The following is a 26,977-nucleotide window of genomic DNA, read 5'->3' on the forward strand; positions in this document are numbered from 1 at the left end:
TTGCCAGTGAGGAACGTGTACACTATTGTACCTGTATTAAGGAATCAGTTAAGGGAAAAGTCGATACGTTTGTCTGAGTCAGAACAGCCAGTTTTGAAGAAATATATGTGTTTATTCGGGGAGTGACAGTATCTGGCAGCAACTGACCTCTTTTATCATAAAACCCTCCTGAATAATCGGGTAGTAATACCAAAAGAAATGTAATGGTACATTATGTCGATATGTTATGACAGCTTGCAGGCCTGTCACAATCGACAATGAGCCACAAACGCTAGCATGGGAGAGGTAGGCAAACCAATGATTGCAAATATTTACGGAATGGTCTGCCTTGTGTGAGAGGGTTCCTTAACTGAGAATCGAAATTCCTTTACAATTACTCCCAGAAACTGTAAGGCCATTTCAGAATGTGCCATGGATATTATTGGACCCTTTCCACAAACTACCCAAAAAATAAGCACATCCTACTCATTATTCATCACTTTCGTGGATACTGACACCTAGTGGTACTTGTGAACACAACTGCAGAAACTGTTGCTTGCAGCTTTGTAAATCAATTATTTCCACTTAATTCTATGCTAAGTGAACAAAAAACAAATGTTATGTCAACAGTGTCCACAAAATATTTAAGTTGTTCCGATTCATAAGTGGCGTAGAGTTCCGTTCCCTCCCAAAGCAAATTGTCGCCTCCCCCATGTCCATAAACCAGTCACTTTAATGCTGTCATACTACGTCAGCAATTCACATATAGACTGGAACAAGCACGTTGAAATGTAAGTTCTGCATACAACAGTCAGATACACGAATCAACAGGTATATGTCCCATATGGCAGTTTCTGTAAGATCCATGTTTCTCCGTTTCAACTTGACAAGTTGCAGTTCACTCTTAAAATACGTGAGGTGGTGATCTGGAAGCTGATAGAACAGAACAATTTGAAAGGCAAGGTAAAAAAGAACAAGTTTAAAACCACTCAGAACATTTGTAACATAGCAACAAGGCGACTTCACTTCCTCAGTTCAGACCAGATCTTATTTGCTTAAAAACCCTATAAAAGAAAAGAAAAACTAAGAAATGAGGGCCCATACCCTGCCTTATTCGTAATTTCTCCCACAAATGCAGAGTTTCATCTGTCTGATCATAGTACATTTTGATCGGTTAAAACTTTATCTTGGCCCTCTTGTGTAAGGCTGAGCAGTTTATTTCACTGATCAGGTAACACAGATTAAGTTTACATACGTCAGTGAGTAACAGTAATAGTATGATACAACTAAAATACGAAGAACACACTAAAGTAATACGTTAAATGCTGAATGAGGCAAGAATACCAATAAAAAATTGTATATCGTGGAAGAGAGTTCTACAGAGACATATCTGCCTCAGTACATACAGAGTTTAATCGCTGCTTAATTATTATTCGGTACAGAAGGTAGTTTAGCGTAGATACTTTGTAGTACTGACCTATCGAGTGCTATTAAGGAAGATAGTTAACTGAACACTTTGTGGGGTACTGTATTGTGATTTGATTGCGTGTTGCACAATTTAAACAAGATTACATTAAAACTAATTACTTATTAATAATGTAACATGAGGCTTTATTTAATCTCTGTGTTTCCCAGCTAATGATCGTAAGTTTGTTAAAGAAATCTCCACCTGGGAACGTGTGGCAACGTTGTCCGTCAATCAGTGTAAATGGCACTAAATTCATGCTCAAAAATATTCATGTATAACCAGCAAACAAGCTAAATGAATGATAAATAATCGGAACTGAACAGGAGTAATTATTTTAGTCATTTTCTGTGCTACTGCATAATAGTCTCGTTGCTGGTTGCAGATCGTTTATCGAATTTAACACTGCTGTTATTCAAGGTGGCAACACTTTCCTTTGAACAAAGTGAACAGTTTTGTCACACAATACCACATGCACGCAACACTAATGTATTTTTTCCTGTCAAAATATTTCATCAAAGTTGCGAAATAACCAGGCTTCATGCATCAGCATATAAGAATTTGTATCAGGTAAGATGCTGATGCAGGCATATAAGTTCACTATATTTAGAGTTTATTCACAGTCTAAGTGGAATTTATTACCTCACAGTGGGTTCTGGGCCGCCAATACACAATTATTATCGCAATTATGAGCAATAACATTTATGTCTGTATAGAAAATCAATTTAAAACTGCCGCTGCCATATTTCACTAAGATGGTAACTAACGTAAGACAATCACTTATCGATTATGCTTCAACCCCTGTTTTACTACTAACAAATAATATATATTAAATTTTTTGTACCTTCAATATATGCATTAACATTTGAAAATAATTCTCAATTCTAATCGCTTATTATACAGCATTTACCAATAAATCGCTCTGTAGATCAATAGCGCTAATGGCTTTGCTCCTTTGTAGCTAATCAAAAACCTAAACATTTAAGTAGGACAAGAATCACAATGAAATAAAACTCCAAACAACGAAGATTAATTTCAATGACACATAAACTCTGTTTTTCAGATATTAAATTATCAACATAATACAGTTTTTTCCAGACCTCTGTGTTACAAAACACCAGTCCTATCAGTACAACAGTTTGAACAAGAAGAATGATTATTCTAGAAGAATCATAGACGCCAAAAGATTGAGATTTTCAGTACCTTTTCCCATGTGTATTGTCTGAGATATAACTTTTTACAAATTATTAAATTATGTCATTGACAATAGTTATTTATTATTTTATTAATGATGAAGTCCTTTTTTGTTAATACCATGAGAGTAATCATTCACATTCCACACACAATGCTGTCATCAGTAACTTCTGAATAAAATATGGATGTGGCTATTACAACTTCATGAAGCGCCTCTTGAATAATTACCAAATTCAGCTTCACAAGAACACAATGTTTTAAGCAAATAAAAGGGAGAAACGTTTTTGCATCAGTGTCTACCCATACAGAGGAGTCCACCATTAATTATTCGCTGCAAGGCATCTTCAGTGGCTTGGAAGCACCAACACTCCACAGCCAACCAAAGAAACATAAAGATGGTACACCAATGAGAGCCGTTATTAACTTCAGGAAAGCCCCAACATATGATATAACCAAATATCTCCACAAGTTAATCACAAGACACTACAAAATAGAAATCAATAGAACAGTGATAAACACAGGAAACCTAAAAGAAAAAATCTGGAACATACGGGTACCATATACAACATCACTGATTTCTTTCTACATAGAAGAAATGTAAGCCTCCATCTCTATCACAGAAATCATAGGAAAAAATCTTATATCTCACAGCAACCTCAATACAGAAGCAATAACAGAAATAACAAAATATTATCTGCAAAGTGATGGACTACCCCCAGGATCCCCAATACCAGGATCATTGGCAAACAGTTTTACCAGTCATCTTGAAATCCAGATATTAGAAAAGATAACCACTAAAAAAAGATTTAAAACCATATGTTGGTAACGATCAATAAATATGTGGATGACATTACTTGTCTGGTAGAGAGAAAAATGAAAAAAATAAATAGATGAACTCCACTCTGAATTCAACAAAGCTCATCAGAACATAAAATTCACACTTGACAAAGGGCAAGAAAATCAAATACATTTTCTTGACTTAACAATAATAACCCCCCCATGAACCATGGACCTCGCCATTGGTGGGGAGGCTTGCATGCCTCAGTGATACAGATAGCCATACTGTAGGTACAGCCACAAGAGAGGGGTAGCTGTTAAGAGGCCACACAAACGTGTGATTCCTGAAGAGGGGCAGCAGCCTTTTCAGTAGTTGCAGCGGCAACAGTCAGGATGATTGACTGATGTGGCCTTGTAACACTAACCAAAACGGCCTTGCTGTGCTGGTACTGCGAACGACTGAAAGCAAGGGGAAACTATGGCCGTAATTTTTCCCGAGGGCAAGAAGTTTTACTGTATCGTTAAATAATGATGGCGTCCTCTTGGGTAAAATGTTACGGAGGTAAAACTGTCCCCCATTCGGATCTCCAGGTAGGGACTACTCAAGAGGGTGTCGTTATCCGGAGAGAGAAATCTGGCGTTCTACAGATCGGAGCGTGGAATGTCAGATCCCTTAATCGGGCAGGTAGGTTAGAAAATTTAAAAAGGGAAATGGATAGGTTAAAGTCAGATATAGTTGGAATTAGTGACGTTTGGTGGAAGAAGGACCAAGACTTTTGGTCAGGTGAACACAGGGTTATAAATACAAAATCTAGTAGGGGTAATGCAGGAGTAGGTTTAATAATGAATAAAAAAATAGGAGAGCGGGTAAGCTACTACAAACAGCATAGTGAACACGTTATTGTGGTCAAGATACACACGAATCCCACGGCTACTACAGTAGAACAAGTTTATATGCCATCTAGCTCTGCAGATGATGAAGAAACTGATGAAATGTATGATGGAAAATATTCAGATGTGAAGGGAGAAGAAAATTTAATACTCATGGGTGACTGGAATTCGAGAGTAGGAAAAGGAAGAGAAGGAAACGTAGTAGGTGAATATGGATTGGGCGTAAGAGATGAAAGAGGAAGCCGCCTGGTAGAATTTTGCACAGAGCATAACTTAATCATAGCTAACACATGGCTCAAGAATCACGAAAGAAGGTAGTATACATGGAAGAAGCCTGGAGATACTAGAAGGCGTCAAATAGATTATATAACGGTAAGACAGAGATTTAGGAACGAAGTTTTAAAATGTAACAAATTTCCAGGGCCAGATGTGGACTCTGACCACAATCTATTGGTTATGAAAGTTAGATTAAAACCGAAGAATCTGCCAAAAGGTGAGAATTTAAGAATATGTGACCTGGATACACGGATTAACTAGAGGTTGTACACAGGTTTCAGGGAGAGCATAAGGGAACAACTACCACGAATAGGGGAAAGAAATACAGTAGAAGAAGAATGGGTAGCTTTGAGGGATGAAATAGTGAAGGCAGCAGAGGATCAAATAGGTAAAAAGACGAGGGCTAGTAGAAACCCTTGGGAAACAGAAGAAATTTCGAATTTAATTGATGAAAGGAGAAAATATAAAAATGCAGTAAATTAAGCAGGCAAAAAGGAATACAAACGTCTGAAAAATGATATCGACAGGAAGTGCAAAATGGCTAAGCAGGGTTGGCTAGAGGGCAAATGTTAGGATGTAGAGGCTTACCTCACTAGGGGTAAGATAGATACTTCCTACAGGAAAATTAAAGAGACCGTAAGAGAAAGGAGAACCACTTGCATGAATATCAAGAGCTTTGATGGAAACCCAGTTCTAAGCAAAGAAGGAAAGCAGAAAGGTGGAAGGAGTATATAGAGGGTCTATACAAGGGTGATGTACTTGAGGACAATATTATGGAAATGGAAGAGGATGTAGATGAAGATGAAATGGGAGATATGATATTGCGTGAAGAGTTTGACTGCGCACTGAAAGACCTGAGTCGAAACAAGGCCCTGGGAGTAGACAACATCCCATTAGGACCACTGACAGCCTTGGGAGAGCCAGTCCTGACAAAACTCTACCATCTGGTGAGCAAGATGTATGAGACAGTCGAAATACCCTCAGACTTCAAGAAGAATATAATAATTCCAGTCCCAAAGAACGCAGGTGTTGACAGATGTGAAAATTACCGAACTAACAGTTTAATAAGTCACTGCTGCAAAATACTAACGCGAATTCCTTACAGACGAATGGAAAAACTGGTAGAAGCCGACCTGGGGGAAGAGCAGTTTGGATTCCGTAGAAATACTGGGACACGTGAGTCATTACTAAACCTACGACTTATCTTATAAGATAGATTAAGGAAAGGTAAAGCTACGTTTCTAGCTTTTGTAGACTTAGAGAAAGCTTTTGACAATGTTGATTGGAATACTCTCTTTCAAATTCTTAAGATGGCTGGAGGTAAAATACAGGGAGCAAAAGGCTATCTACAATTTGTACGGAAACCAGATAGCATTTATAGGAGTCGAGGCGCATGAAAGGGAAGCAGTGTTTGGGAAGGGAGTAAGACAGATTCGTAACCTATCGTCGATGTTATTCAGTCTGAATACTGAGCAAGCAGTAAAGAAAACAAAAGAAAAATTCGGAGTTGGAATTAAAATCCATGGAGAAGAAATTAAAATTTTGATGTTCGCCGATGACATTGTAATTCTGTCAGAGACAGGAAAGAACATGGAAGAGCAGCTGAACGGAATGGACAGTGTCTTGAAAGGAGGGTATAAGATGAACATCAACAAAGGCAAAACGAGGATAATGAAATGTAGCCAAATTAAATCGGGTGTTGCTGAGGGAATTAGATTAGGAAATGAGACACTTAAAGTAGTAAAGGAGTTTTGCTATTTGGGGAGCAAAATAAACCATGATTGTCGAAGTAGAGAGGATATAAAATATAGACTGGCAATGGGAAGGAAAGCGTTTCTGAAGAAGAGACATTTGTTAACATCCAGTATAGATTTAAGTGTCAGGAAATCGTTTCTGAAAGTATTTGTATGGAGTGTAGCCATGTATGGAAGTGAAACATGGACGATGAATAGTTTAGACAAGGAGAGTGTAGAAGCCTTCGAAATGTGGTGCTATAGAAGAATGCTGAAGATTAGATGGATAGATCACATAACTAATTAGGAGGTGTTGAATAGAATTGGGGATAAGAAGAGTTTGGGGCATAACTTGATTAGAAGAAGGGATCGGTTGGTAGGACATGTTCTGAGGAATCAAGGGATCACCAATTTAGTATTGGAGGGCAGCATGGAGGGTAAAAATGGTAGACAGAGACCAAGAGTTGAAAACACTAAGCAGATTCAGGAGGATGTAGGTTGCAGTAGGTACTGGGAGATGAAGCTTGCACAGGATAGAGTAGCATGGAGAGCTGCATCAAACCAGTCTCAGTACTGAACAGCACAACAACAAGAAAAACAGCAATAATAATAATAATAATAATAGAAAATGGAAGATATACATTTAAAAAGTCTGAAAACCAGCAGCCACAGACACAATAATTCATTCTACATTTAATCATCCCCGCAACCCAAAGCTTGCTGCACTAAGACATGTGTTAGATAGATAAAAAAGGATCCCACTCAATAAGAGAAACTATGAAAAAGAAATGAGTTTAGTCATACAAATAGCTATGAAAGATGGGTATGACATACATGTAGTACACAGAGTCAAATGAAAAAAAAAGTAAACTGAATATTTCCAGAATACAAGTTAGTCGCAAGCTGAAAATCCACAAACCCACTGAATACACACACACACACACACACACACACACACACACACACACACACACACACTCAATTACGTGAGACAGAAAAGCAGCGAATGGTACACTATCACTTACACACATAAATTAACACGCAGAGTGGCAAACATACTAAAGAAAAAATGCTTCCAAATAGAATGTAAATCAGTGAAAAACCCTCCAGTAAAACATAAGCCAACCAACAGCCAAGAGGGATAAATTCCAGGGATCAGGTCAAATGTAAAAGCTGTGATACAACATACAAACAGGAATTTTAAAACATGATACAAAGAACACACCATCTGTCAGAAGTACAAAACAAGTTCTTCCACATTTGCAGAACACTTAAAATCCTATAATCACTACCCTACTAGCATAAAACAGGATATGAAAATAATGATAATAAAGAACCATGACAAATATCTTACACAAATGCATGAAAACTTCCACATCCAGAAAGGCCGTAGCTGAAAACAAACATGTGATACATGAGCAAACACACATCAATACAGACTCCCTATTACACTTAATAAAAGAAATAATAAGATAAAAATTATCCCTCTTGTACATGCAGCCACATTAAAACAAGTACATACCTCTTTCTCTCTCTCGCTCTCTCTCCCACCTTCTTGTCCCACAACCCACCTACCCCCACCCCTACCCCCACCCCCCACACACACACACACCAGAGAGACACAAAATAGGAATACGCACCAAAATTAATTTCATTTCTCTATCTCTCTCTCTCTCTCACACACACACACACACACACACACACACATACACACACAAAGTGTACTGAAAGAAATACCATTTCACACACACACACACACTCACACACACACACACACACACACACACACACACACACATATATATATATATATATATATATATATATATATATATATATATATATATACAAAAAATGAGATCACAGATATTTAAAAAAAATGCACTCGGAAATTGGCAATAACATTCGATCTTTGTCAATAACATCCAACTTCCGGCAACAAAAAACAAAAAAATAGCTTTAACACAAGTTTCTCGTTCCTAATGCTGTGAGGCATGGAAAGCAATAACCCAAATGGCAATTATAAGACGACAGACAGCGCCAAAAACGGATCTAAGTTACAACATGTGGAAAAGCATGCACAGAGAATGCAAGTAGATTTTAAAAGATTAATACGCCTTAGAATAACTCACCACCATAAGTGTTTATAACCTATATATAAAGTACATAGTTCCAAAATACAAACCAAATAGTTAAAATATGTATATATCAAAATATGGATATATTAAAATATGTATATATTCCAGACCACTGATGATTCCTTGCCGAGAACAAAGGTGAAATGAATATGGCACGAAAATTGTGTTTCATTCAGTTGTAGTTAGATGACCAACAAGTAAAAATTAACAGTATACCGTAATTTTTCATGCAACTAAGGAAGAAAGGACTACAAACGTTGAAGATGTCTTGAATAAGACTTGACTGAAGTTCTTTTTTTCTCTTTAAATTTTCAGAGTTAAGTAGGAAAGCTACTATGAATTACTAGTTGAATATAAAATTAGAGTAGCAGAAGGGTATATTTTCATATTGTTCTCTTCTTCATCTGCTGTACTGGAATACATTTAACAAAACAGCATATTGCCTACTTACAGAAAGCTAATTATATGTTTAGTTGTAAATCTGACCGCCCGCATCTCGTGGTCGTGCGGTAGCGTTCTCGCTTTCCACGCCCGGGTTCCCGGGTTCGATTCCCGGCGGGGTCAGAGATTTTCTCTGCCTCGTGATGGCTGGGTGTTGTGTGCTGTCCTTAGGTTAGTTAGGTTTAAGTAGTTCTAAGTTCTAGGGGACTGATGACCATAGATGTTAAGTCCCATAGTGCTCAGGGCCATTTTTTTTTTGTAAATCTGACCCAACAGTACTAGTATATTTAGAAGATCACTCCACATTAAGTGAGCTGTTTATTTCTTTAATCAGCAAACATACTTACTGCAGACAACCAGAGAAGTTCAGGACTATTACTTGTCGTTCAAGTGTGAAGACTAAGCCATGCACAGAATGTCAGCATTCCTTTGAACTAGATAGGGTATAGAGTAAGAGATATAAGTTGCAGGAATAAATAACGAAAGTCTGTACGTTAGCAAAGTGCTGCTACTGTATGCATCTTCATGGCCCGACCTGTTATGTGGGATTTCCGAACTTTGCATAAAACTCTCGATGGTCCACAAATCCCTCAAGCAGAAGTTATGGTGACATCTAAATTTCGTGTGTAATTAGTGTATTCGCCATTGGATATTAAGGTAAGTCCTGTTTAATTGGTGAAGGACTGTTATTTCCAAGTCGAGATCCTGACTGAATTATTTCTGACAAATAATTCAGTGTGGATGCCCACTTGATGAGCACTGAGGAACTTGAAGAACATCAGGTCTACACATTAGTGGCGGTGCAACTACCGTTAAATATTAATTTTCTAATTTGTTGTATAATGATTACATGCTTTCATGCACAATTGTCCTGAAGGGCTTCATACCCGAGTCTAGTGTACTACAGTGAACTGCGTCAATCATTGCCCAGAACCGTAGTATTTTCAAAGATTAAATGTTCTTACTGTCGAGCGAATGCGCACCAGCGAGCCATCGCTATAGCCATGTGATCAACAACGTGTTACACAGCTCTGGTGAGATCGTACGTACCAATGAGTGATATGTGTGGGCACTGCGCCACAGAATCTGTATTGAGCGATGCTGTAACACCGCCACATAACGGACTTAAAACCCCCGTCATTAACGTTCAACTCTGAAGTGACAAAACAGTTCGTAAACTCAGAGAGGCTCCACCAAATCAATGCCGCCATCATCGTGGCTTAGCTGGTTGCACCATCCAACGTTTTTCCCCTATGCGAGCCCATCTGTTGTTTGTATTGGCGGGACCCGAAACAAGCAGTTGCAAGGGTGAAGATAACCGGCTGCCCTTTACTTTGAGAGGGTCTCCGTCAGGCGTTTGTCTCTAAACGTCTGTGTCAAATTCCCTGGCACGCAGCAAGTTCGTTTGCTCAGGATCTAAGCGTTTGGGTGGCCCGAATTTCTTCCTGACGTACTGAACGCGAAGGGTGACATGGTCAGAAGACAGCAACACATCAAGGCTGTTCTCTACAGCTCTAATTCCACACTTTTCATTCTGTCATCATCCACGTCCATTCTACCACTATTGTATTTGAGAAACTATAAATAAAAGGTGTGTGATAGATCCATCGTTCGGTTCTGTCACATATCGGATTTTTCCGGAACTCTTCGTATCGACTTCCCTGTTTTTGCATTTCTGCTAACGCCAGCGACCTTCTGGTTTTAGTGTAAAAATTGCGTGCTGAAACTAAACGTTGCAGATTCTGTTGGTAGCTCCGATTACGTCAGCATTTCCCCTCAGACGTCTTTGCCCACCGCAACGACCAACCTTGTCATTCAGATTTTTTTCATCACTTGCTGCAACTGTTTTTAAAGAATGACGCTGTGAAGAAACAGCACGCTAGTGGTGTTAAAAATTGTTTTTAACGCAACTGGTGTGCTGCTTCTTCAAATCGGTTATCTTGTTATGCCATTCACATCGCCCCCCCACCCCCTTAAATGCAATCGGAGGCGGAGGTCCTCTTTTGTGCCACATGCATTTGCTCCACACAGTCAAAGAGAAAGATTGGACCTGACGAAACCTCAAAAAGTAGTAGGACTCCTTCACATAGTGAGTGTAAAATTATGCACTACTACAATTTTGAAAGAACAACTTCAAATATTTTCCAAAAATTGTGAAAAAATATAAAATAAAAATATCGGCACTCGATATTGCCGTTTTTATATAGATATATCGTGCGAAAAATATCGCAGATCTATGTCGATATTTTATTTTCCTTTTTCATTTCTTGTACAGAATTAGTATTTTTTCCCTTGGCTCGGTGCAGTTTTTGTTTCATAAATAACTTATTAACAGTCCATAAAAGTGCCTTTGCGGCTCAGTGACTTAAGTTCCAAACGAACAGACATAGGACTAGGATTCGATCCCCGATTGGTCCTATGATTTTCTCTGCTCTTATTGCAGCTTTTAGCTATAATAATGACAACAATGCCAAGTCAAGTTGTACCGTGTTTCAGAGTATTTGTTGAAATGCAGATCCCCTTCTAACTGGGTGCATAAGTCTGTTCAGAGATGGGAGAAAGTCGGGTGCACACCACCATACGCAGTGCTGTGGAGTGCTGTATCGCTGAAACCATTCTTCAAATTGAGTACAGCTTTACTTTATTTACAGCCTAGAAATTGAAACATTAACACACTTATAGGCGGACGGCCACAGCAGTTATGCAGCCACAATGTTAGGCAGCAAATTTAGTCATCCAGCTGGCGGTCAGTCGTGACTGATAAGCCAAGCGAGATGGACGCGGAATATCTTACGCCTTTTTTCTCATGACAAACGTATTTTACTGTAATTATAAAAAAAAATTTTCGGTCATTTTACTTGCTTTATGCGCTGCAGGTTATAAGTTCACTTACGTAGATGTTGGAGCATACAGAAAATATAGAGACTATTATATATATATATATATATATATATATATATATATATATATATATATGCTATGAGTTTTACACGAAAATCTCGTTAGGAAAAATGTACCAGCTCTGGAGAAAAACCCCATATTAAAAAAGTGAGCACCGATGCCGTGCGTCGCTGTCGGAAACGAGGCATCTGGTATATCTGAAAATTTAAACGTCTGTATCGAGGAAGAAGTTTAACAAATAGTAGAGAACCCTTAAAAATTGACTTTCTCCGACTAGGTGGCTTATAAAATACACTCTGATAAATAAATGGAGAACGGAGAATTTTTCAACGCCTGATGGAAGTTCGAGATGAATTTGCAGCTGCCGTAATAAATGCACGCTGTGTTTTACAAAATAATGAGCCAGAATGAGATTGCTATAAGTTTGAGGATATATTATAAGTCCCTCCAGAACTAGAAATTCACACAAGTCCTAGAACCTGTCGAAAGTCCTAGAACCTGTCAAAAGTCCTAGAACCTGACGAAAGTCCTAGAACCTGTCGAAAGTCCTAGAACCTGTCGAAAGTCCTAGAACCTGTCGAGTCCTAGGACCTGTCGAAAGTCCTAGAACCTGTCGGAAGTTCTAGAACCTGTCGAAAGTCCTAGAACCTGTCGAAAGGCCTAGAACCTCTCGAAAGTCCTAGAACCTGTCGAAAGTCCTAGAACCTGTCGAAAGTCCTAGAACCTGTAGAAAGTCCTAGAACCTGTCGAAAGTTACCATGAAAATTGTTTCAGGATGCAAGGAAGGCCTGGCTGCTTCGAAAAGTGCACGAACGCTGTGGGCAGACACGTAAGTTCTCCACGAGACAGCCTGTTCGCAACTGGCAGCGCGGAGCCAGCTGGCTGCAGCAGCGGCCCATTATGTGGGCTACAATGCACGACTTTTGTTTTTTATTGGCTGCTGCACACGGCCTGCCTAGTGCTTTACAGCCACTACCGACTCGGTGCCCTTCATCTGTCTCTGCACTTGCTAATACGTCTCCCCCTCCCACCACTGCTAACATGGTTGAAGAACTCTAACTCTAAGCATGCAGCGACGATGAGGATGAAGCCAGCATAAATTCTGTCTTCAAAACCTTTATTATAGTGCTAACACTATCGGATACGTGCCCTCCTCTGTGTAATTGGGCATTCCTGGTTGTAGTGCTGCAAAATGAGTGAACCTGTGGTTTCTAATCATTGACATCACCAGATTTTTAACCTAAGGTCTCCTTAAATTTTATGGAATGCTGCTGGACGTCCAGAGTCATCCAAAGTGTTTTAAGATTAACTTTGAGTGAGTTTGTTTTAGAATGTGGAATAATTTTTCGATCCGACGTCCGTCTATGCAGTTACATAGACATTTGTGCTTTAATAATTTCGGAAGAGACGCTGGGTACGAGTGTATAAAACAGTCCAAAATATTGCAGCACGCGTTCAGCTTGTGTATGATGAAAGTATCAACAGACGATTGGAAGACGTTTTTTGCCCACCTGTACAACTGCAATGACTGCAGCAAAGGTGTACCGACGATTAGGCCGATATTACACTATCAAATTTCTTTGTCAACTATCTTTGTCAAAGATATCTGATGGTGTAATATGGAACGTTGTCAAATGTCGTCCAACATTTGATCAAATCTAGGGCCTCGCTATAGATTTGATCAAAGAAGTAGCTTTTCTGTTCATTGCAATGTGCCATGTTACCACATGGAGCGCTAGCATCGCTGCAGCGTTCTGTCATCTGTAGTGTTTTATAAACATTGCCACTAAATACAATTGGTGTGTGCTGACAACTACAAAATTAAGAGAGATATATGAAGCTGATGAGGTGCTTTACAACGTGAGACACCATGAATACAAAAATAGATTAAGAAGATAGGAGACCTGACCTGACCTGACCTGACCAGACCTAACCTAACCTAACCTAACCCTCTCCTGTAGCAAGGAATCGGAGTGTTACAGTGAGCCTGTTTTCTGCAGATGTAGCAATTCTTAAGTGAATATTGTGCTTTGTGATATGAGGATACACTTCACTAAGCACATACAGAAATGTATGCTGATCCATTCTTAAGTAATTGATGTACGACTTGACGTCCTCCACTATAAGCTCATGTAACAAGTTTTGTTGAATGCTTTTATCGTGTTGTCGTAAAGCCCACGGCTTCACCCAGGTATGATTCCATTTTTTCCCCCACTCCTCTTCCGCATGTGCACACAGTGCAATTGCGGTACATGCAACTGCTGCAGTTAATAACAAGTTGTTTTGTCAGCCAACTTGAACTTTGACGAAAAATATGATGGCAGTGTAATACCCCCTCTAGCGCTACGTCAAAAATCTTTGTCAAATATATTTGACGGAATATTTGATCACATCTTTGATCAAATCTTTGACAAAGAAATTTGATAGTGTAATACTGGCCTTAGAAACAATTAGTTCATCTCTACTGCTGTCCATGTTCAAGGGAGGCTTACAACAAACTTCAGATACATAACACCCAAAGAAATGTGAAAAAAACCGGATGACGAGTTTCGAAAGACGTTATGACGCAAAAAGGACATTTTTGTCTGGAATTTGATTTGAGAAGTGAAATTAAAGTGGATCCACAATTAATTATTTGCGAAAAACAACAGCGGAATTGATAATACCTGAATTTTTGCTGAAAAAGACTTAGAGCTGACTTCGATGTCATGATTAAAGACGAATTCAGGAGTGCGTTGCATGTGTAGAACGTGTTTTTTCTAGTATCAAAGCGGTAAACCTTCGTAAATCTAATACAGTCTCTGTGAGACTTTTAAAAAATTGTTCTAATATCTAATAAAAAAACAAAAAGTATACTTGTTTAATAAATAAAAAGAACTGGAGGTATAAATGCAGTTGGATTTCAAGTTTATCTATTATTCTTATCACTTTCTTTTCACAAACCACGAATAAGTGTTTTTATTCTTGTAAGTGTATAATATTTCGAATAATATTTCTTATTCACGAATAGCGAATAATAATTTATATCTCTATTTGTTATTCGTCATTCACATATATCACGTTCAAGTCTGGTGCTAAGTGAAGAGCATCCGCACATGCGCACACTGCAGGTTCGCAGCCTGAGCGCAATTGAGTGCATGCACGTGCCACCTGCGTGTACATGCGCTCACGCAGCTGTCATTATCATAGTTATCTTCGGCAACGTTCGCATGGCATATAAGCGCTCACAACTCGTACATGACAGCCGCTTGCCGGCCACGTAATTCGGCCACGCTGCAGTAGGGCTCTACCTCTTACCATTTTCGGATTCACTCAGATTACTATCACTGTAACTGTGAACATGGTGCAACTTGAGAAGATTCGCTAACTGTTCGAGTCCTTTACACGTCACACCAGTGCGTGACAACCATCACCACTTCAATTAATACACTTAGCAACACACAGGTAACTACTAATTTTCAAGCCATAATGCGTAAAGTCTGGAGGAATCAGTTTGGAAAATGTTGAGGTTGTAAAACAATGGCCGTCTTTTGTTGGACATACTTCACTTGTTACTTCCCTCTTCACCTTCTGTCCTGTTAGCTGCGATCTGTCAAGACGCTTGTATCAGTGCAAGTTTAAGTCTGAATAATTACTTATTTTTGTTCCAATATTGTATAATCTTTGATTTTGTACCACTAATACCTTTGGTTCGTTATTGACAGGTACTACCGTGGAAGTGAGCGTGAGGCTGACTGTATGAAGGAGAGTAACCAGGTTGCACGATGTCTGTTTAGCCACTATTATGGCTAACTCACTGAGATCGCTACGAATTACAGTAATTACTCAGACCTGCCTCCTATGTAATTTATGAAGATCGATTTGCTAGTGCGAACAATATCGGCACACCTAAAAGATTCGAACCTGACACCATCGTCAAAGTACGAAACTAGAATAGTCATTCCCGAAACACGAGATATTTCGTGAAAATTAATATTTTGATTCATCCTCATTTTAACTCTCCTGTTAGAATTAAAACCTCTACCGAATTATGTTAATCATTGCGGATGAGAGAAGGACAGGATCTGCATGCGTCATTGCAATTCATTATGGCTCTGAGCACTATGGGACTTAACATCTGAGGTCATCAGTCCCCTAGAACTTAGAACTACTTAAACCTAACTAACCCAAGGACATCACACACATCCATGCCCGAGGCGGGATTAGAACCTGCGACCTTAGCGGTCGCTCGATTTCAGACTGAAGCGCCTAGAACAGCTCGGCCACACTGGCCGGCGCAATTAATTATGGTATTACATTTTATGTGATCTGGCTTGCGTTAGCCAGCGCCCCCACGGAAAACTATGAATTTGCGCAAGCTTGCCAAGGCATCCTCAGGTGTTGTACCTTCACCTGCCATCACTAATGACTACGATGAGGTGCGATATTGTGTTCGGTTTGTTTATTGGTGTTACTGATGCTCCACCTTTCCAGGACTACCCCTCATCGTCGGGTACAATGTTCGAAGGGTTAGACAATTTGTTGTACCCCTCCCTTCCTCCCTAGTCGCGTAGCAATAATGGGTGACATCGACTTGCTTGTACTAAAGGAGAAAGAAGTAGCCTTGGAGCAAATAACCCAAACCCTTTTAAAACCCTTATTAAGGAGTCAGAGCATGTCCTGTGGGACATAAAGCAGCTACCCGTCACCATACAGGAACAAAGGTGAAGTGTTTTCGAGGCAGTGCCGCTCCATCGCGTCAACCGAGCCTGGTTCAACGCAGGCTGAGCTGTACGAAAAGCTACACTCTGTACCCCTGATCAGGACGACGCTGATCGATAGACAGGGTTGTCCATCAAACTACGCCGCTTGCTACTCAACATCATGAGGCTCTTGTACACCAGCAGGTACGACTCTTACACATTGAAGATAACCTGCTGACCGCTACCAACAAACACGAAATGTAGCTACTGGGCAATTTGAAGAACTTAAGAATTCGATCCAGCTTGAAATAGTCACTATGTACAAGAATTCGTCGAAATTGATCGTTATCTTAAGAGTAACCAAAGCGTTCCAAATCTTATTGAACAATAGTCATGCAACCCAATTATTAGTTCGTAGCGTTTTTGTTTTGCATGGAGGTATTCCGGTTAGTCTGAGATTATTTATCTATTGTCATTTTTTATTCGCAATTCACTGTTTCTGTTACGTATTGCAATTTGCAGATATTGAGTGGAACTGTGGGTGATAGGAAATAGAGGTCCATAGGAGAAATCGGAACATTTCTGTCATATTCTTCTTTTCGAGTTAAATAGAGGGGTGACACCAGTGGAGGCAGCTATAAACAATTGCACCGTGTATGGGGATAATGCTATTGGACAGAGCGCGGCAAGAAAATAGTTTCTCGTTTTAAGGAAGACCGTTTTGACTTTAGTGACTCTCCACGTTCAGGAAGACCTTCAGGGTTTGATGAAGATCTCATGTATGCATTAATGTTTTGTGGAACAATGTCGAGAATTAAGGAGAAGAGCTAACAGTGTGCAAGAGAAATAAAAGAGAGTGCAATAAGAAGAAATTTCAAGAACTAGAAGAATTAAAGGAACAGAGTGAAATAAGAAAGTTCCATCATGCCACAGTTAAAATGAAGAATGGATCGCCATCTTGCTCGCCAGTTGTCCCGACCGGACGTCTTTCTCAGCACCTCCATTTTTTCGGGCGGCATGCTCTCAGTCTGACACCGACAGGCCTCTGTAGCCGCAGACTGCAACACATCTGTTCCGCTTAGGGCATACTACTGGAACAGTAAACTCCAGTTTTGAATCTGCAAACCGTCTGTTTCTGAATTTCTATCAGATTATGCTCACAATCCTGATGTCCACCTCCCACCACCATACAGACTCGGCAGTACCACGTCCAACAGTCCGCCTGTAGTGTTAACGATTTGACCAACGGCCTTGAATTCTAGTTGACTTAGTAATTAATCCTTAGTATTGGAATGTTCAAGAGAAAGTGGTGAATAATGAATAAGTGTTATTTATTTGGAGAAGTGAAGGTAATTGTGAGAAGAAAACATTTCTTATATCTCAATTAGATAGTAACATTGGTACAGCGAAGCTCATAGTCAAACACTAAATAAGATAACGTCTGCGTTATTTTACATGTTTGGGCGGCATGTAGTCTGACATAACTAGGTGTCACAATTAATTCTACGAGTGGACACAACCAGAATGTTAACATCCAGATTAGTGCATGTATCGATCCTAAGTAGACTGTTCTCTCTCTGTTAACAGTCTTAACGTTGGCCCCTACAGTTTAAAAAAAATGTTGAAATGTGTGTGAAATCTTGTGGGACTTAACTGATAAGGTCATCAGTCACTAAGCTTACACGCTACTTAACCTAAATTATTGTAAGGACAAACACACACACCCATGCCCGAGGGAGAACTCGAACCTCCGCAGGGACCAGCCGCACATTCCATGACTGCAGAACCTGAGACCGCTCGGCTAATCCTGCGCATCCCTACAGTTTAAAAACTTAGTTTTTAATTTTTTTCCTTAAAATTTTGGGCGTTCTGTATCCAGTTGTTTCAGCACAGTCCCTAGTGCCAAGTCCAAGCACAGCACAACGCCCAGGCAAAGACGCAGGATATCCTGGAATTCTTTTAATAGCCAATAAGGGATCGTGGGAGAGAGGTCATATGACTGCCTTCCGAGTGTGGTACCGTGGAGACACACATGAATCACCCTAAAAATGTCACTGTTTCCTTCGTGCATCTTTAACTAATACCGCACACTTATCGTATCAGAGAAACATAAGGATAATGTCAGCTTTCTTGCGTGGTATCTCTGCAAACCACATCTCTGCAATAACACAGACTTCTTTTTCTGTCACTGGTCTTGACACAGCCAAGTACTTCATCCCGCCCACAATCCGTTCCGCTCTCTGTTCAAGATATCGTAACGAATGAACAGTGGCACTTATTAGACCGTGAACTCATCTACAAATCGTACTGTTGACAGCGATTATTGTATCAATCAGAATTAAGTTTCTTTCGCCAGATGTAATGAAATATAGGGGGCTTACAGCCTACACAATTCAAATTTTTGTGATAACTGCAGCGCTATTGCAGATTCTCTATGTCCTAATTAGTTACGTGACATGACGATTACAGAATTCTACATCCGTGTAGCATGAAATCATCCAACACCACCCTTTGGCCCTCTAAATTTAATGTTTTCTTTTTATTTGAAGTTATCACACATGAGTACGTTATTGAGAAAACATTTTCCATGTAATGTCTAACCGGTCGTTGTGGCCGAGCGGTTCATGGCGCTTCAGTCCGGAACGACGCTGCTGCTACGGTCGCATGTTCGAATCCTGCCTCAGTCATGGATGTGTGTGATGTCCTTAGGTTAGTTAGGTTTAAGTAATTCTAAGTCTAGGGAACTGATGACCTCAGATGTTAAGTCCCGTAGTGCTTAGAGCCATTTGCATTTGTAATTTATATCCGAATATACAAAGTAATACTTGCTGTTGTTGAAGGATTGTAACCAAACAAGATCCCGACCAACCGTATGTGAAAAACGTTCTACGGATAACATTCAAGGCGAACGTGCAGTTTTTTCGAAGGGAGATGTACATTCGTCAGCGCTCAACAGCAAGCATTGTCATGTTACAGGCAGTATGCTGGGGTTTACGATCTTCATTTGTCGCGTTTGGTGTTGAGATTGTCATGAATAAATAAGATTCGATACTTCATATAGACCTCAACAGAACCAATCCTGCCGCGCAGGGTAGCCACGCGGCTTCAGGCGTCACGACTCACCTTATAGGAGATTAGAGTCCTCCGCCCGGCATGGGTTTGTGTGTTGTCCATAGCGTAAGTTAGTTTAAGTTAGATTAAGTAGTTGATAGCTTATTGACCGATGACCTAAGCAGTTTGGCCCCATAAAATCTTACCACAATTCTACCACAACCTATCCATCTCATTTGGACTATTTCCCGCTCAACAACGTTCGCTGACAGACTGGTGACACAACAGCAGTGTCTAAAAGATATATGGGAGTTTAAGGGCGGGTTTAAGTGGAACTCGTATGAAAATCGTTCATTTCTATAATCAGCACATTACTGAATTCTGTAAACTTCGTGATTTTTGTACTGTGGAAGTGACCTGCATCATAAACAGAAACTAGGAAACTGCTGCAGCGGTCCAACGTCGGGCCGCGGCTGTGGTCTAAGCAGTACGCTCTGTTGTAACCGTGAAAACAAACTGGCGGATTATTCCGACCTGTGACCAAGCAAGGTGGCGCAACGGTAAGGCGCTGGACTCAAATTCAGGAAGGCGATGATTGATGCCACACTCTCAAGTGATGGCGATACCGGGAACAGAATAAAGGGCTCTGTGGAATGAAATAGAAATAGTTAAACCAAAAAAATGATTTGAAGACCTTAGTTTTTAAGTAACAAAACTGAATTACGACTTGGACGTGTCGGAGGCCACCAGATAGTGGCAATTTAAGCATGTTGTGGGGTGGCTGGTGGAAATTTATACTTATTAATAATATTTGGTTTGTAATGTAGAAGCATAAAAGATGCATTTCCCGGCCGATTAACCATATGTGGGGCGGCGGTTGGAATTAATTGTTATATAAATTTTCCTATTATTAATGCTGTGTTTTGCTGTTCTCAACACTGGCTCTCTAACTACAATATTGGCAACCAGAAAATGATTAGCAAAACGTGAAGCCTGTAATTAGAATTCCTAGTGCCCACTTCATCTGAGAAATACACTTATAGCTACAGCTTATAGCTCTGAGGAATTAGGAGATTGTCTGGGATTCATAATCAAAAACGATCCTGTAAAAACGTTCGCTATATTCTGAAAGTCACAGAACAAAAAAAAGAATCCACACAATCCAACTACCAGAGCAGTTCAGAATCTAATGCCCTGATGCAACTATAATGCTCGCCATAATTTGATGATAATGTTCATCAAACGCCACGCTAAATAATGGTAGAATGTTTGTCCCGCGACGGCACGTGAAAATACGACGTACGCAAACTGAAGATAGATCGTTAAGGTCATCCCAGAATTAACACTTCACTCGAAAATGATTTCATGGTTACGCGTATCCCGAGTAACTTATTACAGCATCCGAGGCTGTTTATAGCAATGATACCGACGCGACGCGACTCCCGGCACAGATGGTGTGCTAATTAGCGTCTGGTGAGAACTGGGACCTTCTTCTCTCGCGCAGCGTTCTTATATATAAAGCCGCGGTGCGGACGGCTAAGGGAACGCCTGATCAAATCGGCTCTCCCGACTAGCCACTGGGCTAGTAATGTACCACTTCAAGTTATCGAATAAATCATCGCTTCCTTTGCTGATGGCCGATGAAGCTCTCAATTTAAAAGGGCAATCATCACACAGGTAAGTAATCATAATAAAAGTCCGACGTGGCTAAGTCAATTATTTTGGGCGAGAGAATTAATTTAATTACACTACACGCAGTAGACGAGCTCTGAACTTGCCCTTTGGCGATACGCTGTCGCTATAGTTTTATAGTTATTCAATTGAAACTTCTCACATCTTTATGATTATAGCGGATCTCCCTTCTACTTAAATTTAAACATCCTTTCCTTATTTATTAGCCTACTTAATCTATCTTGCTTCCTTAATTTGTAAGACAAAAACCAGAAAATCATGAATTTCAACTAAACTTTTAATTTGTGAGATCCAGAATACTGTTTCTACTAAATTATTATGAAAAGGGAATCTAAATATAAATTTTTAAGTTTCTAGCTCTTTTCTGTTGCGCCAATGATTTTTACAGAAAAACGTCCAAATTTTGAAAATGGTTAAAGTTATTGAACTGACATACAACACATATTGCTTTAGTATTACTCCTGACATGATAGAAACGTTTCAGGTTATTTACTTGACATTTAAAGTATTGTGCAACATTTATGACTTCAGAGCTAGTTACAGCAGACTAGGCTGGCACACAATGGAAAGACTGATGTGAAATTTATAAGGCGTGAGTAGGCTGCTTCCCGACAATGTCTCTCAGGTGTGGAGGTACCATTTCCCAATTTTAAGGCGAATAATTAATAGAATTAGTAAGCAGAACATCATCGTGGAGACAGTGATTTCAGTTAAAACAGAATCTTTGCAGATAACAGCCCACCCATACACACAAAAAAGTAGGAGAAGAGACAGTGATTTCAGTTAAAACAGAATCTTTGCAGATAACAGCCCACCCATACACACAAAAAAGTTGGAGAAGAGATGTATATTCATCAGCTCTTCTCAACAGGAATTGTCGTGTTGCAATGAAGAATTTGAGGTTTTTCTTAGGAAAAGGCATTATTTCGGGTTTTACGATCTTCATTTGTCGGGTTGCGAATTATCATGAACCTAGAAACTCAACGTCTCAGATTGGTTCTGTCAGATATCGGTGCAAAGGACTCAGTTGGTCATGGTCATGGAATGAGGTGCCGTTCTTGTCATTCGATTGTTTTCTCTGGACAGGAGCTTTTAAATGTTACCCAGGAGAAATAGCTGAACACACGTTACAGCTGCGCATCGAATGGACAGCACGTGCCTCTACAATTAGTGTAGTCGGTCAACAGACCACATAGACCAAAAGAAAAAGAGCCATGTTAGTAAACGCGTGCTAATGCCTCTCATGTTTACGACAGGACACCGTCTTGTTCAATCAGAGTGTATTATTTTTCTTTGCATTGCAATGAGTCGTTGGCTAAATCAAAGATGATAGCACAAACTCATGATCAACACCGACCCACGAGTCGTTGGCTTATTCAAAGATGATAGCACAAACCCATGAACAACAACGAACCACAATACTATATGTGCTTTTGCTCAGGCAGTTTCAAAAATTTATACTATTGTTGTGACATTACTTACTCGTTTGCCTTAATACATACCCCTTTAATTTATCTGTGTTCTTGCAGCAGTAATAATAATGGTATTCGCCTGTGTGTCACTCTCACAAGGCTATGTCAAATATCGAGATCTTACAGTTTAAGAACAATAAACTATGAAGGAAAGAATGGCTAGGTTAGTATAATTTATTTATTTCCGTCAGGAATCTGACAAATAGATCGATCCTAATAAAATAATTAATCATCAAGATTGTGTCTATTTGTACAATTATATGCATAGCGCGATACAAAGACGGCTAAAATCGCAATACAACTCAAAAACTGACTTAGGAGTAATTTAAAGATGAGATGGCAATTGGAGCGTTCATTCTCTGGAATACTAGAACAATGTCTCTGAAACGGCGCAGCTTCATTCAGTTTGATGATGATGATGATGATAATGATGATAATGATGACGATTGGTTTGTGGGGTGCTCAACTGCGCGGTCATCAGCGCCCGAACAAATTCCCAGTTTCTTTGACACTCCAGTTTTTTTTACGCAGTCCAATCTAGCGACTATCACGAACGATGATGATGAAATGATGAAGGCAACACGAACACCCAGTCCCCGGGAATAGAATATCCCCAACCTAGCAGGGAATCGAGCCCGGGAGCCTGTGATCCAGAGGCAGCAACGTTAGTCAGTAGACCACGAGCTACAGACCATTCAGTTTGGCCCTAGTGCTCGACGCCATATCGTAAAGAAGTTATAAATAACTTATTTGTACACAATGTAAAAATCGAATGCTACGCTGTTAACTCGTTCCTCAATACCGAACACTGCACGTTCTGTGCACACAACAAGAGATACGGAAATAACACGAATTGATTCAAGCTTCAAGGAAACTTTGAGGGAGCTCTGTCCTAGAACAGTGGTCGTCAAACTCATTAGTCAACACAGCCAAATATTAACGGTAAGACGATTGAAATTTCTTTTGCGAGCCAATTTTTTTAACCTAAAGTGTATAGGTGTGTACATCGTTATTAACTTATTATGGGGCTCGTAATCTGACCTTTGCCAAGAAAACATCCTCATTGTGACTGAGGAACGTTTACTGACGTCGACACGTTCAATTCTCCTACGCACAATCGTCTTGCATAACTGTTTCGCCTGTTTCCTCTCGTATATATCAACTTCTCAACATATCTTTCTCAGTACGCGCTCCAATATCGTCTTTAACTACACAACTCTTCCTAAAATTGGCTTTATTGATTTTACTTAAAGCCGTAAGTCTTCGTTAAAATACAGCTACGTTGAATAAAACTAGACATCAAACTTAATAACATTATTATTGATAACATTAAATTATAAGGTGTACATTAAATCAAATATTGAAAATACAACCACTAATGTGTAATCTCTTTTAAGGAAAGGATGGCTAGGTTAGTATAATTTACTTATTTCCATCAGGAATCGGACAAATAGATCGATCCTAATAAAATAACTAATCATCAAGATTGTGTCTATTTATACAATTATATGCATAGCACGATACAAAGACGGCTAAAATCGCAATACAACTCAAAAACTGACGATGCCATACAACTGATGTTATACTGCTGGGGAAAAAATTTCGCAATACCACTTTAAACTAGCGACACACACTCAAACTCTACGCTACACCTACAAGTTGGCAGGAAAAAGGCAATGGTGTGTGGTACTTTCTTTATTCTTCTTGGTGGGAAATATGTTCAACTGACGAGATGAACGTGTGGGACAGAGAGGAGTTTAAAAAGTGCATTATCTGTGAGCTTACAATATCTGTCGTTGTTTGACGTCAGAGTTCACTACAGACACCTACCCAAAAACACCGTACAGCCAAGTAAGCGAAGCCAACACAGGATACCACAACTGATGGAAAAAAAATCGTCACAGTTCTAATTACACATCGACATTGTTGTGAAAAAAACAGTATTCATAATGAACGGGTCATAATACAGCACATGTACTGGAGAAAACTCGTCGTCCGAGAAAACTGCAGAGGGGGCAGTAGTTGAGCGTTCGTTCTCCTCGAGAAGCATTCACAAACTGCCGAAAAATGGTAAAAGCATAAATGTTCTACAACATGTCCTAATGTGATAAAGCCGTAATGACATCGTCAAAACATATATATACACTCAGCATTAGCATCGTCATATGATCTAAAATATTGTGTAAAATAGGCCACAACGTCCACACAGTCATTTTGCAACTGGCGTTATTGTACAAAACCTACTGAAGTGCATTAGCTACCTGAAATCTGTTTGCCTACATCCTTCATAGATGTCGCTGCTATGGACTCAAATGTATTTTTCATTTACGTAAGTATCATAATCTGATAAAAACACATTAGGGAAAATACATGTAGCAGACTTTTAAGTTTTGGTAACTATTATATCAACCAACTGTGATAAAATAAAAGACGAATACAGTTAACCCTATAAAATTATTAACAGGAAAAAACGGTTCAAATGGCTCTAAACACTATGGGACTTAACATCTGAGGTCATCAGTCCCCTGGAACTTAGAACTACTTTTAAAACTAACTAACCTAAGGACATCATACACATCCATACCTGAGGCAGGATACGAACCTGCGGCTCCAGACTGAAGCGCCTGGAACCGCTCGGATACATCGGCCGGCAAACATATAAAATTATTACATAAAATGATTAAAAGGAAATATATAAAGATAATAGGTCTGACACATTTTGGGTGAATTTACGGTCAAAAATAAAATATACATAATACATTGCCTATAGCTTATGAATTTTACCTCACCCTATATTCGATCTACATGACGATGCTACGCTGAGTGTATTTATATGTTCCGACGATTCCATTGCGGCTTTATCACATGAGGACTTGGTGTAGATCAGGTACACTTTACCTTATTTTGTCTGTACATTTCCCACTTTGTATGATAGTATATTGTGATATGAAATGCTGTATTGTGTTTAAAGATAGACTGCCCACTAGGTGCATATATGCTTTTATATTATAGATCTGAAGGTGGTCATTACTGACTGAAACCGGTCATCGTCATAGTAATTTATATTGCGATCAAAGACTGGAATAAAAAAAAATACATTTGACAGGACTGGATCACTGTTCATATTCTCGACTCTGTCGCAGCTGGTTACCCTCTCATGTGATTGATAGTCTGTTGGCTATTGTCATCCTAGATTACTGCTGATGAAACTTTATACCGGTCTGTGGAAGTGACTTCGATCACGAGCTATCTGCTCCAATGAAACAAACCCTTATATTTAATATGATGGCCACATATGGTCAATGCCAGAAAGCAGACTGTATTTGTTTCAGATATGTCAGAAGACAGAGACAGGGTAATGTCTTATCGAGTTCTCTAACGGATGACGTTATTGGAGTTTTTATAGCTCGCAGGTTCTCTGTTGGATAGTACATAACACCTAAGTGGGAGAGAATCTTTGGGTGATAGACATGAATGCTTGCTGAGAGTCGCAGATCTCCTTCGGACTGCAGTAGCTGTATGTAGTTTGGAGATGTATCGCAATGCAGTAGCAAAATCCTCATCCTACTTCCCTGCTCTGTATGATGTGGAGTCTTCCTAATTTTCCTAACAAGAAACATCACCGTAACTGCTCGTACTATCAATTCTATTACCTCGTGTTGGAGGGGAAAGCTTCGTTTGGCGCTGACCTTACACACTGTACACAGTTGGCTGAGCTACGCCAACATGTTCCCATTTTCACTGACGGGTCCTAGTGCACCAATGTCGCATTAACTCAGCTCGTCCTGTTTCTTCACGTTATGCAGAAGGTCTTACATATAACACTCTCCAGCTTCCGTTCAGATCCGACTTAAATTGAGGTGATCACATGGACAAAGCTGTAGGGAGGGCAGGGTAGACACTGAGGAGAACTTACAAGATGGACTGTTTAAAAAACAGTGCTGGAGTTATTGCTGTATGGGATCTTCAGCAGATAGGTTCGAAAATGTGACTCGTTTTGAGGTACGAGTGTGGCAGGAATATGATTCACCAGTGGCTGTAATCATTAAAAGATGTCACTACAGGATCCATCGGAAAATACGTGGCTGTACCGGTAGACTTGATTTCAAATTGCGGACAGCATTTCTACCAGAAAACCTAACACTGCCAGTGACTCATGTGGGCCTGTAGACTCAAGACCACATTTTATGTAGGGTGACGGTAATAAAGTTGTTATGATCGCATTTTTAATAGCGTGGTCCTTACGCGAAATGTATGCTGTGGTCTGTAGAATCCCTCTGTCGTC

The sequence above is a fragment of the Schistocerca americana genome, chromosome 4 (genome assembly GCF_021461395.2).
Source record: "Schistocerca americana isolate TAMUIC-IGC-003095 chromosome 4, iqSchAmer2.1, whole genome shotgun sequence".
NCBI lineage: Eukaryota > Metazoa > Arthropoda > Insecta > Orthoptera > Acrididae > Schistocerca > Schistocerca americana.